The sequence below is a fragment of the Triticum aestivum genome, chromosome 3A, assembly GCF_018294505.1.
Source record: "Triticum aestivum cultivar Chinese Spring chromosome 3A, IWGSC CS RefSeq v2.1, whole genome shotgun sequence".
In the NCBI taxonomy this organism is placed as follows: Eukaryota; Viridiplantae; Streptophyta; class Magnoliopsida; order Poales; family Poaceae; genus Triticum; species Triticum aestivum.
Genome location: NC_057800.1, coordinates 438374182 through 438391564, shown reverse-complemented (window position 1 = coordinate 438391564; position 17383 = coordinate 438374182).

The following is a 17383-nucleotide window of genomic DNA, read 5'->3' as shown; positions in this document are numbered from 1 at the left end:
TGTGGGTTTATGATCAAGTTTATCTATGAACAATATTTGATTCTTCTCTGAATTCTTATATGCATGATTTGATATCTTTGCAAGTCTCTTAGAATTATCAGTTTGGTTTGGCCTACTAGATTGATATTTCTTGCAATGGGAGAAGTGCTTAGCTTTGGGTTCAATCTTGCGGTGCTCGATCCCAGTGACAGAAAGGGAACCGACATGTATTGTATTGTTGCCATCGAGGATAAAAAGATGGGGTTTATATTATATTGCTTGAGTTTATCCATCTACATCATGTCATCTTGCCTAATGTGTTACTCTATTCTTATGAAGTTAATACTCTAGATGCATGCTGGATAGCGGTCGATGTGTGGAGTAATAGTAGTAGATGCAGAATCGTTTCGGTCTACTTGACACAGACGTTATGCCTATGTTTATGATCATGCCTAGACATTCTCATAACTATGCGCTTTTCTATCAATTGCTCGGCAGTAATTTGTACACCAACCGTAATATGTTCTATATTGAGAGAAGCCACTAGTGAAACCTATGGCCCCGGGTCAACTTTACATCATATAAGTTTCTGATCTACAATTCTAGTTTACTATTTATTTTATTTTGCAATCTTTACTTTTCAATCTATATAACAAAAATACCAAAAATATTTATCTTATTATCTTTATCAGATCTCACTTTCGTAAGTGACCGTGAAGGGATTGACAACCCCTTTATCGTGTTGGTTGCGAGGTTCTTGTTTGTTTGTGCAGGTACTAGGCGATTTGCATGTAGTCTCCTACTGGATTGATACCCTGGTTCTCAAAAACTGAGGGAAATACTTATGCTACTTTGCTGCATCACCCTTTCCTCTTCAAGGGAAAACCCACGCATGCTCAAGAGGTAGCAAGAAGGATTTCTGGCACCGTTGTGGGGGAGATCTACGCTCAAGTCAAGACATACCAAGTACCCATCGCAAACTCTTATCCCTCACATTACATTATTTGCCATTTGCCTCTCGTTTTCCTCTCCCCACTTCACCCTTGTCGTTTTATTCGCCTCCTTTCCGTTCACCTTTTTTTCGTTCGCCTTGTTTCGCTTGCCTCTTGTGTGACTGTGTGTTGGATTGATTGTTTGTCACGATGGCTCAAGATAATACAAAATTATGTGACTTCTCCAATACCAACAACAATGAGTTTAGTAGCACTCTGATTGCTCCTCTTACCGATGCTGAATCTTATGAAATTAGTACTGCTTTGCTGAATCTTGTCATGAAAGATCAATTTTCTGGCCTTCCTAGTGAAGATGCCACTACCCATCTAAACAACTCTGTTGATTTATGTGATATGCAAAAGAACAAAGATGTGGATAATGATATTGTTAAATTGAAGCTATTTCCGTTTTCGCTTAGAGATTGTGCTAAAACTTGGTTCTCTTCTTTGCCTAAAAATAGTATTGATTGATGGAATAAGTGCAAAGATGCTTTTATCTCTAAGTATTTTCCTCCCGCTAAGATCATCTCTCTTAGAAATGATATTGTGAATTTTAAGCAACTTGATCATGAGCATGTTGCACAAGCTTGGGAGAGGATGAAATTAATGATACGTAATTTCCCTACACATGGTTTGAATTTATGGATGATTATACAGAATTTTTATGCTGGATTGAATTTTGCTTCTAGAAATCTTTTAGATTTGGCCGCGGGAGGCACTTTTATGGAAATCACTTTAGGAGAATCTACTAAACTCCTAGATAATATTATGGTTAATTATTCTCAATGGCATACCGAAAGATCCACTAGTAAAATGGTCCATGCGATAGAAGAGACTAATGTTTTGAGTGGAAAGATGGATGTACTTATGAAATTGTTTGCTAATAAGAGTGTTTCTTCTGATCCTAATGATATGCCTTTTTCCACTTTGATTGAGAATAATAATGAATCCTTTGATGTGAATTTTGTTGGTAGGAACAACTTTGGTAATAACGCGTATAGAGGAAACTTTAATTCTAGGTCGTTCTGTAGTAATTCCTCTAATAATTATGGTAATTCCAACAACAACTCTTATGGAAAATTTAATAAGTTAGCCTCTGATTTTGAGACTAGTGTTAAAGAATTTATGAATTCGCAAAAGAATTTCAATGCTTTGCTTGAAGAAAAATTGCTTAAGATTGATGAGTTGGCTAGGAACTTGGATAGAATTTCTCTTGATGCTGATTCTTTGAAACTTAGATCTATTACTCCTAAGCATGACATCAATGATTCTCTCAAAGACATGAGAATTTCCATTGATGAGTGCAAACAAAGAACCGCTAGGATGCGTGCTAAAAAAGATTGCTTTGTGAAAGCGTGTTCTTCTAGTTTTCATGATAATAATGATGAAGATCTAAAAGTGATTGGTGTGTCTCCTATTAAGTCTTTGTTTGCGAATATGAATCTTGATAAGGTTGGGACTGGAGATGAGTCAACTTTAGTTAAAAGGCGTCCCAATGATTCGGGGGTTTTAGATCTTGATGCAAAAATTGGTAAAAGTGGGATTGAAGAGGTTAAAACTTTACATAGCAAGGAACCCACTATTTTGGATTTCAAGGTATTTAATTATGATAATTGCTCTTTGATAGATTGTATTTCCTTGTTGCAATCCGTGTTAAATTCTCCTCATGCTTATGATCAAAATAAGGCCTTTACTAAACATATCGTTGATGCTTTAATGCAATCTTATGAAGAAAAGATTGAATTAGAAGTTTCTATTCCTAGAAAAATTTATGATGAGTGGGAACCTACTATTAAAATTAGGATTAAAGATCATGAATGCTATGCTTTATGTGATTTGGGTGCTAGTGTTTCCACGATTCCAAAAACTTTGTGTGATGTGCTAGGTTTCCGTGAATTTGGTGATTTTTCTTTAAATTTGCATCTTGCGCATTCCACCATTAAGAAACCTATGGGAAGGATTAGTGATGTTCTTATTGTTTCAAATAGGAATTATGTGCCCGTAGATTTCATTGTTCTTGATATAGATTGCAATCCTACATGTCCTATTATTCTTGGTAGACCTTTCCTTAGAACGATTGGTGCAATTATTGACATGAAAGAAGGAAATATTAGATTCCAAATTCTGTTAAGGAAAGTCATGGAACACTTTCCTAGAAAGAAAATTAAATTACCTTATGAATCTATTTTGAGAGCCGCATATGGATTGCATACCAAAGAGGGCAATACCTAGATCTATTCTTGTTTTTATGCCTAGCTAGGGGCGTTAAACGATAGCGCTTGTTGGGAGGCAAGCCAATTTTATTTTTGTTCCTTGCTTTTTGTTCCTGTTTAGTAATAAATAAATAAGATATCCTATGTTATGATTGTGTTTTTTATGTTTTAATTAGTGTTTGTCCCAAGTAAAGCCTTTAGGATCTTCTTGGGTGATTGTTATTTGATCTTGCTGAAAAAACAGAAAGTATGCGCTAACAAGAATAATTTTAATTTTTTACCAGAGAGCGATAAAATACCAATTCCAACTTCAGTAGATCAATATACAAATTATTTAGGACATCCTAATTTCTCAGGATTTTTGGAGTTACATAAGTATTCTAAACTTACATATTACTACAGACTGTTCTGTTTTTCATAGATTCTGTTTTTCGTGTGTTGTTTGCTTATTTTGATGAATCTATGGCTAGTATCGGGGGGTATGAACCATAGAGAAGTTGGAATACAGTAGGTTTAACAGCAATATAAATAAATAATAAGTTCATTACAGTACATTAAAGTGGTGTTTGTTTTCTTATACTAACGGAGCTCATGAGATTTTTTGTTGAGTTTTGTGTTGTGAAGTTTTCAAGTTTTTGGGTAAAAATTTCATGGATTTTGGAACAAGGAGTGGCAAGAGCCTAAGCTTGGGGATGCCCAAGGCACCCCAAGGTAAAATCCAAGGACAACCAAAATCCTAAGCTAGGGGATGCCCTGGAAGGCATCCCCTCTTTCGTCTTCATCTATCGATAACTTTACTTGAGGCTATATTTTTATTCACCACATGATATGTGTTTTGCTTGGAGCGTATTGTATGATTTGGGTCTTTGATTTTTATTTTAACACAATCATCTTTTGGGAGAGACACACGTGAATCAGAATTTATTAGAATACTCTATGTGCTTCACTTATAACTTTTAAGCTAGATAAATTTTGCTCTAGTGCTTCACTTATATCTTTTTAGAGCATGGTGGTGGTTTTTATTTTATAGAAATTATTGATCTCTCATGCTTCGGTTAAATTATTTTGGGAGTCTTTTAGAACAGCATGGTAATTTACTTTGGCTATAAAATTAGTCCTAATATGATAGGCATCCAGGATGGCTATAATAAAAACTTTCATATAGAGTGCATTAGATATTATGAGAAGTTTGATACTTGATAGTTGTTTTGAGATATAAAGATGGTAATATTAGAGTCGTGCTAGTTGAGTAACTGTGGAATTGAGAAATACTTGTGTTGAAGTTGGCAAGTCCCGTAGCATGCACGTATGGTAAACATTGTGTGACATATTTGAAGCATGAGGTGTTCTTTGATTGCTTTCCTTATGAGTGGCGGTTGGGGACGAGCGATGGTATTTTCCTACCAATCTATCCGCCTAGGATCATGCGCGTAGTGCTTGGTTTTGATGGATTGTAGATTTTTGCAATAAGTATGTGAGTTCTTTATGACTAATGTTGAGTCCATGGATTATTCGCGCTCTCACCCTTCCATCATTGCTAGCCTCTTTGGTACCGTGCATTACCCTTTCTCACCTCAAGAGTTGGTGCAAATTCCGCTGGTGCATCCAAACCCGTGATATGATAAGCTCTATCACACATAAACCTCCTTATATCTTCCTCAAAACAGCCACCATACCTACCTATTATGGCATTTCCATAGCCATTCCGAGATATATTGCCATGCAACTTTCCACCGTTCCATTTATTATGACACGCTCCATCATTGTCATATTGCTTTGCATGATCATGTTGTTGACATCGTATTTGTGGCAAAGCCACCTTCATAATTCTTTCATACATGTCACTCTTGATTCATTGCATATCCCGGTACACCGCCGAAGGCATTCACATAGAGTCATATTTTGTTCGAAGTATCGAGTTGTAATTCTTGAGTTGTAAGTAAATAAAAGTGTGATGATTTTCATTATGAGAGAATTGTCCCATGTGAGGAAAGGATGATGGAGACTATGATTCCCCCACAAGTCGGGATGAGATTCCGGACGAAAAAAGAGGCCATAAAAAATAGAAAAAAGGCCCAATAAGAAAATGAGAGAAAAGGAGAGAAGGGGCAATGTTACTATCCTTTTTCCACACTTGTGCTTCAAAGTAGCACCATGATCTTCATGATAGAGAGTCTCCTATTTTGTCACGTTCATATACTAGTGGGAATTTTTCATTATAGAACTTGGCTTGTATATTCCAATGATGGGCTTCCTCAAAATGCCCTAGGTCTTCATGAGCAAGCAAGTTGGATGCACACCAACTTAGTTTCTTTTGTTGAGCTTTCATATATTTATAGCTCTATTGCATCCGTTGCATGGCAATCCCTACTCCTTGCATTGACATCAATTGGTGAGCATCTCCATAGCCCGTTGATTAGCCGCGTCAATGTGATAATTTCTCCCTTTTTGTCTTCTCACACAACCTCCGTCATCATATTCTATTCCACCCATGGTGCTATGTCCATGGCTCGCGCTCATATATTGCGTGAAAGTTGAAAGAGTTTGAAAAGGCTAAGTATGAAACAATTTCTTGGCTTGTCATCGGGGTTGTGCATGATGGGAGCATTTTGTGTGATGAAAATGAAGCATGGCCAAACTATATGATTTTGTAGGGTTAAGCTTTCTTTGGCTATGTTATTTTGAAAATACATAATTGCTTGGTTAGCATGGTTGAAGTATTATTATTTTTATGTCAATATTAAACTTCTGTCTAGAATCTTTTGCGTCTAAACATTTATTCTGCAATAAAGAGAATTGCATTGAAAATTATGTTAGGTAGCATTCCACATCAAAAATTCTGTTTTTATCATTTACCTATTCGAGGACGAGCGGGAATTAAGCTTGGAGATGCTTGATACATCTCCAACGTATCTATAATTTTTTATTGTTCCATGCTATTATATTATCTATTTTGGATGTTTAATGGGCTTTAATATGCAATTTTATATTATTTTTGGGACTAACTTATTAACCGAAGGCCCAGTGCAAATTGTTGTTTTTTGCCTATTTCAGTGGTTTACAGAAAAGGAATATCAAACGGAATCCAAACGGAACGAAACCTTCGCGAGGATCCTTTTTGGAACAAACACAATCGAGGAGACTTGGACTGGAGGTCAAGGAAGCAACAAGGCAGCCACGAGGTAGGGCGGCGCGCCCAGGGGGTAGGCATGCACCCACCCTCGTGGGCCCCTCGTAGCTCCACCGACCTACTTCTTTCACCTATATATACTCTTATACCCTAAAAACATCCAGGGGAGCCACGAAACCACTTTTCCACCGCCGCAACCTTCTGTACCCGTGAGATCCCATTTGGGGACCTTTTCTGGCGATCTGCTGAAGGGGGATTCGATCACGGAGGGCTCCTACATCAACACCATAGCCTCTCCGATGATGTGTGAGTAGTTTATCACAGACCTTCGGGTCCATAGTTATTAGCTAGATGGCTTGTTCTCTCTCTTTGGATCTCAATAGAAAGTTCTCGTCGATGTTCTTGGAGATCTATTCGATGTTATACTTTTTGCGGCGTGTTTGTCGAGGTCCAATGAATTGTGGGTTTATGATCAAGTTTATCTATGAACAATATTTGATTCTTCTCTGAATTCTTATATGCATGATTTGATATCTTTGCAAGTGATGTAGGGTGGAACCCTAGATGGCCGATCTTTCACGAAAGGAGCGGATCCCTCAAAGAACACAAAGAACACGAGGGGAAACACGATGGGAAACACGGGAGAATCACTCAAACTAACAAGAACGATCACACATATGCTAGATCCATGAACAGAAAGGAAGATACATGATCCGTGATCAAAAAGGGACGATACATGGTTACCGGTTCTTCTCCAAAGGAGGTCTTGAAGGGGCCACCCAAAAGGGGGTCTTGAATCCAAGGGGATCTTCTCCGAAGAGGGGCCGCGGTCTCTCTCGTGGAGTAGATCCTTAATGGATGAGCAAAGCTCTATCTCTAAATGAGCTACTACTTTGCTAACCCTAAAACGTATGTAGGAGAAGAGTATATATAGTCTAGGTGGGCGAAGGGGTACATGGGCCTCGGGCCCTTACACTGTGTGCAGACAGGGGAGGCCAGACGTCCGGGCTAGGGGCCGGATGTCCGGGCTGTCAGGGGCGGTCTTGCTGCCTTCTGGATCGGGGGTGTCCAGATTTCCGGGTCGGGGCCGGATGTCCGGGCCGGTCGCCGGGTGTCCGGACCCTATTGACTTGGACGCTGGTCCATTGCTGCAGGTGACACCTCCAGGGGCCGGATGTCCGGGGTCCTGGCCGGATGTCCGGGTCCTGGGGGCTGTTCTTGGATCCTTCCATTGGATCTCTTCATCCGTGGACTCGGGGACTTGTTCATATTCACGTGCATCTTCGGGAGGGTCCTCTTGGTACTTGATCATGCACAACATCTCGGATTTAGGTAGTAGCCATGTCTCGACAGGGTCATATGTAGTATCACTAAGGAAAGAAATCACCTCGGTCTCAAGAGCTCTAGCTCTAGCTCGTGTCATAGGTCCTCTTGGCTCTTGATGATACAATGGTAGTGTTGTGGTTCTAAGGCTGACAGTAGAATGGGGGTAGGTATGAGGAGGAAAGATCCCAACTATGGTGAAGTTGTACACACAAGATTTACGAGTTCAGGCCCTTCATGGTGGAAGTAAAAGCCCTACGTCTCGGTGCCCGAAGGCGGTCGACTGGATTATGTGAGTGTGGTATTATAGGGGTGCGAAAACTTGTCCCCGAGGAGGGGGTGGCTTATATAGAGTTCGCCAGACCCCTCCCGCCCTCAGTTACACATGGTTTAAGGTACATAAAGACGAGGCGTTTCTGGTAACGCTAGCAATAAAGTGACATAAATGACCATTAAGTCTACAAAGTAAATGTTCGAACATTGCTGTACAGAGTGGTTTTAGGTCTTCTGATCGTCGAGTGATCATTGTAATGGTCGAGTGACACCGAGTATTCCGAGTGGAACGTTTATGGTCGAGTGGATAATGGTATCCCTTGAATACTTTTGGATTTAGGGTGATGTCCTAGTGGAGGGTGTCTAGGTCAGGCCTATGACCCTACCCTAGGTACATAGCTTCATCATTAGCCCCCGATGGTTCAGGGTTTGAGTGGAGAAGGAGTTGAAAATACCTCCGACTCAATTCTTGCGCTCCGGAAGCGTCTTGCTGAGATCAAATGACCAATCACGATGACTTGAACTTCTTTTTCAGTCGCCTTGATCCATTCTTAGTTTGTCGAGTGAACTTTTATTGAAAAGCTTCGAGTGTTGATATGGAAAAAATCTTTCGTCTAACAGGTTGCTCTGCTGCTTGCGGATCCTGCGGGATTCGAATTTCGGGAAGCGCGCGGGGTGGAGGAGGCCGCAGTAATTGGAGAAGATTAGGCAGGGGCGCCTCGATTCCCATGCCACCTTTTTCGCCATGTACTGCGCGTGCGACTGTTGCGGGATTTGATGGGATTACTTGGACCCACAAGTCAGCCACTCGGGAGAAGACCTCATATAAGGCGACGTGGCTGGGGATTTCCGCACTGTGCGCCCCATTCTCTCCCTTTCTCCTCTGTTTCTCCACCGCATCCACCTCTGCTCTCGCCGCTACCGGCCCATTCGAGCTCCATTAGCTGAAATGGGGAAGGAGAATACGACGGCCTTGGAGCGCGCGGAGAAGGCAACGGCGAAGGCGAAGGGGAGGAAGACCAGCCGGGGCGGATCCTCGTCGAGATACAGCTTGCCGCGCGGCTGGATCCAGGGAGACTGGATTCGGTCGATGATCCGGCAATACGGCATCAATGATCTGGGTCGAGGGGGGCTGATTCCCCACAAGTCAGCGCGGTTCCTGAAGGACGAGACCGAGCCACGGCCGCAGGAGGGTGAGTGTGTGCTCCTCACCACCCACGTCGACCGTGGTTTTTCTTTGCCTCCCCACCCTTTCTTCTGAGGTTTCTTGAACTTCTTTGGGGCACAACTTCATCATTTTCCCCCAATATATCGTGTACCTCGCTGCATTCGTGTCCATGTGTGAGAATTTCCTAGGTTGTCGACCACACTGGGGCCTCTTCAAACACATTTTCACCCATCGTTCTCAGTCAGTCAAAAAGGCCAATCCGAGTGATGAGAGGACACATGTGATCCAGATGTGTGGGGGTCTTGGGATCCAAATGAGAGGTAAAAGTACTTTCCCAGCCATGATTCTTCCCGAATCAGTAAGAGGGTGGCAGTCGACCTGGTTCTACTGCAAAGACCAGCCGACTCCAGGCCAGTCGACTGGACTTCCCCCCTTTTCCATGGCTCGAGTCGAGAAGCCCTTTGCCTTGAAAGTGACTCCGGAGCAGAAAGCGGAGGTGACGGTGCTGGTCGAGCGAGTGGTCCAGCTCATTCGTGATGTCGTGACTGGCATGGATCTGCTGGAGGTCTTCCTCAGACGACACATTTAGCCACTTCAAGCTCGTGACCATCCGATGTGGATGTATTCGGACCTTGAAGATACCACTCGGATCCACGCAGAAGAAGTCGACGAGGATACGGTGGAGCAGTGGTTGAGGGGCATCACTGGCAACAAAGATAACCCCAGGGGGTCCAGGAGAATCCCTCCACTCGACAACTCATATGAACCAGACAAGGTCCAATTCTATCTTCCGAGTGTTTTTTGATCTATCATGTAATTGCTTTTTGCCAATCGACTGACATTTGTTCCACTTGTTGTCTTTCAGGCTCTCATTGAGATGTACTCAATGCCCAATGAAGAGTAGGAGCAGGACCCGGAAGGGGGGGCGAGCGGAGGTGAAAGCATGGATTGGCAATCTGATGGAGGGGAAGAGGAGGAGGAAAGCGAGGACTCGAGCAGCGGTGAGGAAGTCGAGTCACCGCCTTGCACTGAAAAGCGGTCCAAACATAAGCACGACCCGGCGAGTGTCCATGGAGAAGTAGCTAGGTCGACCGGACAAACTTCCAAGAGCACTCGGACCTCTTCCCCTGTGCTGACTGAGAAGGCCCCGAAGCAGCAAAAGATTACATAACCAAAGCCTCGGAAGGCCCTGCCCAAGATCAAGATTGATGTCCCCGCCGCTTCTGCGTTACTGTCTTGTCTCCACTTTTCGATCGAGGATTTATGCTGTCGACTCTCTTTCTCATTTGTCTGACTGAATCTTGAAACTTGCAGAGATGCCACTTCTGGGACTTCCTCTTACAGGGATGATGATGAAGACGTAGAAGACACGATCACTTCTAACTCGGGTATGATTTTTGCAAAACTTGTCTTTACTTTCTCAGCCATTTTGTTGACCGACTGAATTCCGACAACTAACTCTTTTTGCAGCTCCTCCCCATGTCATTGATCTTCCGGATGACGACGAGGACGTGCCATTGAGGCCCAGGAGGAGTAAGAAGGCATCAACTGGCAAGACGTCCCAATCGGGGCAGGTGGCAGAACTAGTGACTCAACAGCCTAAAGATGTGACTCGGGCTTCTGTTACTTTCGCAACCCTAGTATCAAGTGAACGCCACACATCGTCGACTGCACCAGTGTTTGCTTCAACTATACAGCCTCATGCCTCAGAACTTCAAGCTGCCGCGACTGCACCGCCAACCCCATTCTTCACTAGTCATCACGTTCCAAAAAGCCAGGCCAACGCCGCCGCAGAAGCCATTCGCCAAGCTGGCATAATGATGGAGTGAGTGAAGGTGGTGCGTGAAAACAGTCAGGCTGCTTATGACGCCAGTGCGGCCCTTCGAGCCAATGTCTAGGTAAGTTGGCTTCCGACTGAACTCTTATCTTGTTGCTTGTTCTGTTAGGATATGCTACCTGAAAACTTTTCTTCGTGCATCATCCTGTTATTCTGCACTTCGCATCTGCACACCCACTGGGTGTTTGAATTTATGTCGAGTAACTTTCCCAGTTGAGTCGACTAGGTTGTGTCGGTTGTAGTTCTGGTTTAGGGGGGCACGCGTAGTGCACCCACTGGGTGTAGTCCCCAAGATCACCATCGAATGTGTGATTCGGCGGAGGTCTTGAGAAGAAATGTCTTTATTGTTTCACTCTTCCACTCAGTCCTGGAGGATTATGTCGAGTGGAATCCGAACCAGTGGGGGAACGCTAAGTGCACCCACTGGGTGTAGTCCCCGAGACCGTAGTCGACTGTTGGCAATCGGTTGGGGTCTGAGTATGACTTTCTTTTATTTCTTTTTCTCTCCACTCAGTCTGGGCAGGCCATGTCGAGTGGAAACTAGTGGGGGCACGATAAGTGCACCCACTGGGTGTAGTCCCCGAGACTACTGTAGAATGTTTGATTCTGCGGTAGTCTTAGAGTTCTATTCACTCGGAAGCGAATGATCTTCGATCTTGTCCATTGATGTATCTTTTGCCGACTATACAAATCCTGTGAGCTTATCTCCAAGTTCGCCGAATTCGAGGAAAAGCAGAGGCAACTCAACCTTGATTTGGAGATGGCCAATCAAAACTTAACAAAGGCTCGAGATGAAGTAGCTAGTACGGAAGGTAATGACAAGTCAACTGTTTAACTTGACCATCTCTCGAATTATCTCTTCATTCCTTTCCTTGACCCGAATGCACATTCTTCAGAGAAAATGAAGCAAGTCTTGGTGAAAAAGGATCTTGACCTTGCAGTGATGACCCACAAGTATAGGGGATCTATCGTAGTCCTTTCGATAAGTAAGAGTGTCGAACCCAATGAGGAGCAAAAGGAAATGATAAGCGGTTTCCCACAAGGTATTCTCTGCAAGTACTGAAATAAGTGGTAATAGATAGTTTTGTGATAGGATAATTTGTAACGAGCAACAAGTAACACAAGTAAATAAAGTGCAGGAAGATGGCCCAATCCTTTTTGTAAAAAAGGACAAGCCTCCACAAACTCTTATATAGAGAAAAGCGCTACCGAGGACACATGGGAATATCGTCAAGCTAGTTTTCAGCACGTTCATATGATTCACGTTCAGTACTTTGATAATTTGGTATGTGGGTGGACCGGTGCTTGGGTACTGTCCTTACTTGGACAAGCATCCCACTTATGATTAACCTCTATTGCAAGCATCCGCAACTACAACAAAAGTATTAAGGTAAACCTAACCATAGCATGAAACATATGGATCCAAATCAGCCCCTTACGAAGCAACGCATAAACTAGGGTTTAAGCTTCTGTCACTCTAGCAACCCATCATCTACTTATTACTTCCCAATGCCTTACTCTAGGCCCAAATAATGGTGAAGTTTTATGTAGTCGACGTTCACATAACACCACTAGAGGCTAGACAACATACATCTCATCAAAATATCGAACGAATACCAAATTCACATGACTACTAATAGCAAGACTTCTCCCTTGTCCTCAGGAACAAACGTAACTACTCACAAAGCATAAGCATGTTCATAATCAGAGGGTTATTAATATGCATAAAGGATCTGAACATATGATCTTCCACCAATTAAACCAACTAGCATCAACTACAAGGAGTAATTAACACTACTAGCAACCTACTAGCACCAATCCCGGACTTGAAGACAAGAATCGGATACAAGAGATGAACTAGGGTTTTGAGATGAGATGGTGTTGATGAAGATGTTGATGGAGATTGCCCTCTCCCGATGAGAGGAGCGTTGGTGATGACGATGGCGATGATTTCCCCCTCCGGGAGGGAAGTTTCCCCAGCAAAACAGCTCTGCTGGAGCTCTAGATTGGATCCCCAAGGTTCCGCCTCGTGGAGGCGGAGTTTCGTCCCGAAAGGTTGCCTCTTATTTATTTTCTCGACGAAAGACTTCATATAGAAGAAGATGGTCATAAGAGAGCCACCAGGGGGCCCACGAGGCAAGGGGGTGCGCCCTAGGGTGAGGGGGCGCCCCCCACCCTCGTGAGAAGGGTGCGGCCCCCTGGTCTTCATCTTTGGTGAGGATTTTTCATTATTTATTATAAGGTGTTCCGTGGAGTTTCAGGACTTTTGGAGTTGTGCAGAATAGGTCTCTAATATTTGCTCCTTTTCCAGTCCAGAATTCCAGCTGCCGGCATTCTCCCTCCATATGTAAACCTTGTAAAATAAAAGAGAATAGCCATAAGTATTGTGACATAATGTGAAATAACAGCCCATAATGCAATAAATATCGATATAAAAGCATGATGCAAAATGGACGTATCAACTCCCCCAAGCTTAGACCTCGCTTGTCCTCAAGCAAAAAGCCGAAATCGAAAAATATGTCCACATGTTTAGAGATGAAGGTGTCGATAAAAATAAAATACGTACATGAGGGCATCATGATCATTCTTGTAACAACAAGTTATATAATTTTTGTCATATGATCTCTAATGCTAGAGTAATAATTCAATCGCAATATCAGGTATGAATCGTAAACTTCATTGAAAACTAACAAACTACAATCTCGGTCATTGAAGCAATTGCAATTTATCATGACATAGGAAAGAGTCAATGTATATGAGCTTTTCAGCAAGTCCACATACTAAACTATCATATAATCTTTCACAATTGCTGACACTCACGCAATACTTATGGGTGTGGAGTTTTAATCGGACACAGAGAAAGATAGGGACTTATAATCTTGCCTCCCAATGTTTTGCCTCAAGGGTAATGTCAATAGTAATAGTTCATGAAAACTAACATCCAATTAGACATAGATACCATGATCTTTCCAACATACTGTGCTTGCCAAAGGATAAAGTGTAAAAAGGAAGGGTGAAAATCACCATGACTCTTGCATAAGGTAGAAGATAATAATAAAAGATAGGCCCTTCGTAGAGGGAAGCAGATGTTGCCATGCGCTTTTATGGTTGGATGCACAAAATCTTAATGCGAAAGAACATCACTTTATATTTCCCCTTGTGATATGAACCTTTATTATGCAGTCCGTCAGTTTTATTACTTCCACATCACAAGATCGTATAAAGCTTATTTCTCCCACACCAATCAATCATACATATTTAGAGAGCAATTTTTTAATGCTTTGCACCGATGACAACTTACTTGAAGGATCTTATTCAATCCATAGGTAGATATGGTGGACTCTCATGGCAAACTGGTTTAAGGGTATTTGGAAGCACAAGTAGTATCTCTACTTGGTGCAATGAATTTGGCTAGCATGAGGGGGAAAGTGTCGGTGTACTAGAGTAGGGGTACCCTAGTATCCCGAACTTGTGCACGGGCAGTTGCAGCGCCGCGCGGCAAGGCTTGCCGGACGACCGCCAGAGTCCTCCGTGGGTTCCTTTGGAGCCATTCAAGAACAAAGCATTCAAGATGAAGAGACAAGGCCCCGGCAAGAGGATCTTGCCGGGAAGAGACAAGGCCCCGGCAAGAGGAGCTTGCCGGGAAGGCCAACCACGGCACTTCAAGAAACTTGCCGCGATGCACCGCACGTCCCGGCAAGGTCCGGTGAGCGACAAGCTTCTGGACTCGACAAGACGACGACCCCGACAAGGTACTCGCCGGGGGCCCGCTGCCACTCTGTACCCACGCTCCAGCGCACCCACCCGCGTGTCGCCATGAGGCTTCCTCAGGGGCGCGTGGCGGGAGCCTGTGCAGCCAGGGGTACGCGGTGGCAAGCGGAGATGAAGAGAAGGCCATCGTGGCAAACGGTGGCGCTCCTAACGGTCACTTTTTGCACTGTTTAGGCAACTCAGACGGGCATTCAATGACCTTGTCCCCTGCCGTCAGAGTTAGGTAGGGTGCACTGTGTCCACAGTAGCGGTAGCTGCACCTACCGCATCCTTTTCCATTTTTACCCTTCTAGTCTACGTTGCCACCTGTCGGTGACCCCTTGAAAGTATAAAAGGAGGCCCAAGCGCAACGTAGAGGGGGTTCGGCTCATTCGAAACATCAGGAACACTCTCACGCTCGGTCTGGCAGCGTACATCGCTCCTGAGCAAGAATTCAATACACACAAACAAGCAGCAATAGGGTTTTACGCATCCGTGCGGCCCGAAGCTGGGTAAAACTGCTCACGTGTACTGCCTCGATCCGCTCTTTGCGCGGCCTCCGCCCCCTCCGAACCGAAAGGGGCCCGGTCCCCATAGGTGTTGGTGGATCAGTTTCCCCGACATCTTTGGCGCGCCAGGTAGGGGGCGTCGAGATTGTGCGAACCCGATCCGGCGTGCACGCGAGCTAAATCTTCATCGTCTTCATCGACATGCCACCGAAGAAGAAGGATTCGGAGGCAGCTGTTCCGTCTGTGTCGCTTTCACCGCCTCCGGAGCAAACGGGTGGTGGAGTGGACGCCGGCGGAAGAATGGGCGTCGATGAGGGAGCCCTCAGTGCGGCCAAGTCCAAGGACAAGGCGGCACAGACCTCGGCGTCCATGCGCGCACCGCGCCCCTCTCAGGAGGCGCGGGACCAGCAGCGTCATGGCGTTCGCAGCGCCATACGTCCGCTGGGCCAAGATCAAGCTGGTGGTTCTCGTGGCGCTCAAGACCAACATGCACGTCAACATGCTGGCTCGAGCGAAGTACGGTCGCCTGGACGGGGCACTGCTCCTTCTAACGTGGTTAGGAGTCCGAGCACGCCCCACTCCTCGCACCGTTCACCTCCGCCGCCCACCACTCCAGCGGAAGCCTTGGCGTGAGCTCAACTGCTCCTAGACTATCCTCCGACGGCGGACAAGACCGACGAATGGAGGGCCACTATCCAGAGCCTCATCGGCTTCGCCAACGGCGACACTGCGCGGCAACCAAGCACCTCGCTGCCGCGGCAGGACAGCCGGACGCGAGCCGATGGCAACAAGACCGGGGGAGGTGCGACTTCCATGCACTCTCCACTACGAAGGCCAAAATCGCCGACTCGCCGGGTCCACCCCGACAGCGGCTCCACCGCGTCGTCGGACCCACGAGCTCGTCGCGACCAGCGCCAAGTTCTCCATGAACGACAACAAGAAGACGCTCGAACCCGCATCGAGCGCCGAAGAGAAGCGCGACGTCAATCCGACAAGCGCGCTGGGCCCTCTGTTGACATGCATGCGCCAGGGGAACCAGGCGATCTGCCGTACGCGGTAGGTTGTCCTGCGTTCACCCGTGAGCTGCGGCAAGTCCAGTGGCCCAGCACAAAGAATTTCAAACCAGACGTACCAGAGAAGTACGACGGCAAGACGCATCCGTCGGAGTTTCTCAGCATCTACACCATCGCGGTGCAGGCTGCCGGGGGACGGGACGACAAGATCCTTGCCAACTACTTCCCGCTGGTACTCAAGCCCAACGTCAGGTCCTGGCTCATGCACTTGCCGGACAATTCCATCTCCTCTTGGGCAGATTTATGCCATCAGTTTGTCGGCGCCTTTACAGGCGGCCACAAGCCACATGGCCAAGAGAGCGATCTTCATCTGCTCGCCCAGAAGGAAGGAGAGCCACTGCGCAAGTACATTCAGAGATTCAGCCGTGTACAGCACAACATCCCAGACGTCCACCCCGCCGCGATCATCAGCGCGTTCCATCAGAACGTGCGAAACCGAAGGATGAGGGAGGAGATGGCGATGTGTAAGATCAGAGACGTCAGCGAGCTTTACGCCCTGGCCGACAAGTGTGCACGCGCTGAAGAGGGGAGGAGGCTCCCCGGAGAGAGTACAGGAGCAGGAGGATCCGACAGTGAGGATGCCGCCCCGACAAGGAAAGGCCGGCGGCGGAACAACAGAAGGAAAAAGGGCAAGGAAGTGCTAGCTGTCGAGCAGACCGGCAACGGAGGTGGCGCCAAGGAAGCTAAAGCTGGTGGCTCCGACAAGGAGGCCCAGCCTGTGGCGGCCGCCGACAAGCAGGACAGCTCCGGCAAGCAGTATTGTAAGATTCACCGCACCAAGGGTCACGATCTCCAGAACTGCAAGAAAGTCGAACAGCTTGTTGAGCAACAGAAAGCTGAGTACGAGCGGCGCGACAAGGAGAAGGCCCAGGAAGGAACTGGTGGATCCGGCAAGAAACGTCCCGGCCGAGGAGGACGCCGCGGCAAGGCCAAGCAGCGGCAAGGAGACAGACCTCCCCGCGGCCGCGACAAGGATGAAGATGACGACGACGACGAAGACATGGATGATGACGAGGCCGACGAGCAGGAATTTCAGAAAGCCACAGAGGTCCTGTGCGTTGACGGTGGCGCCTCTCTGCATACTTCGCACCGCCAACTCAAGCAGTGGATGCGGGAAGTGAATGCAGCAGAGCCAT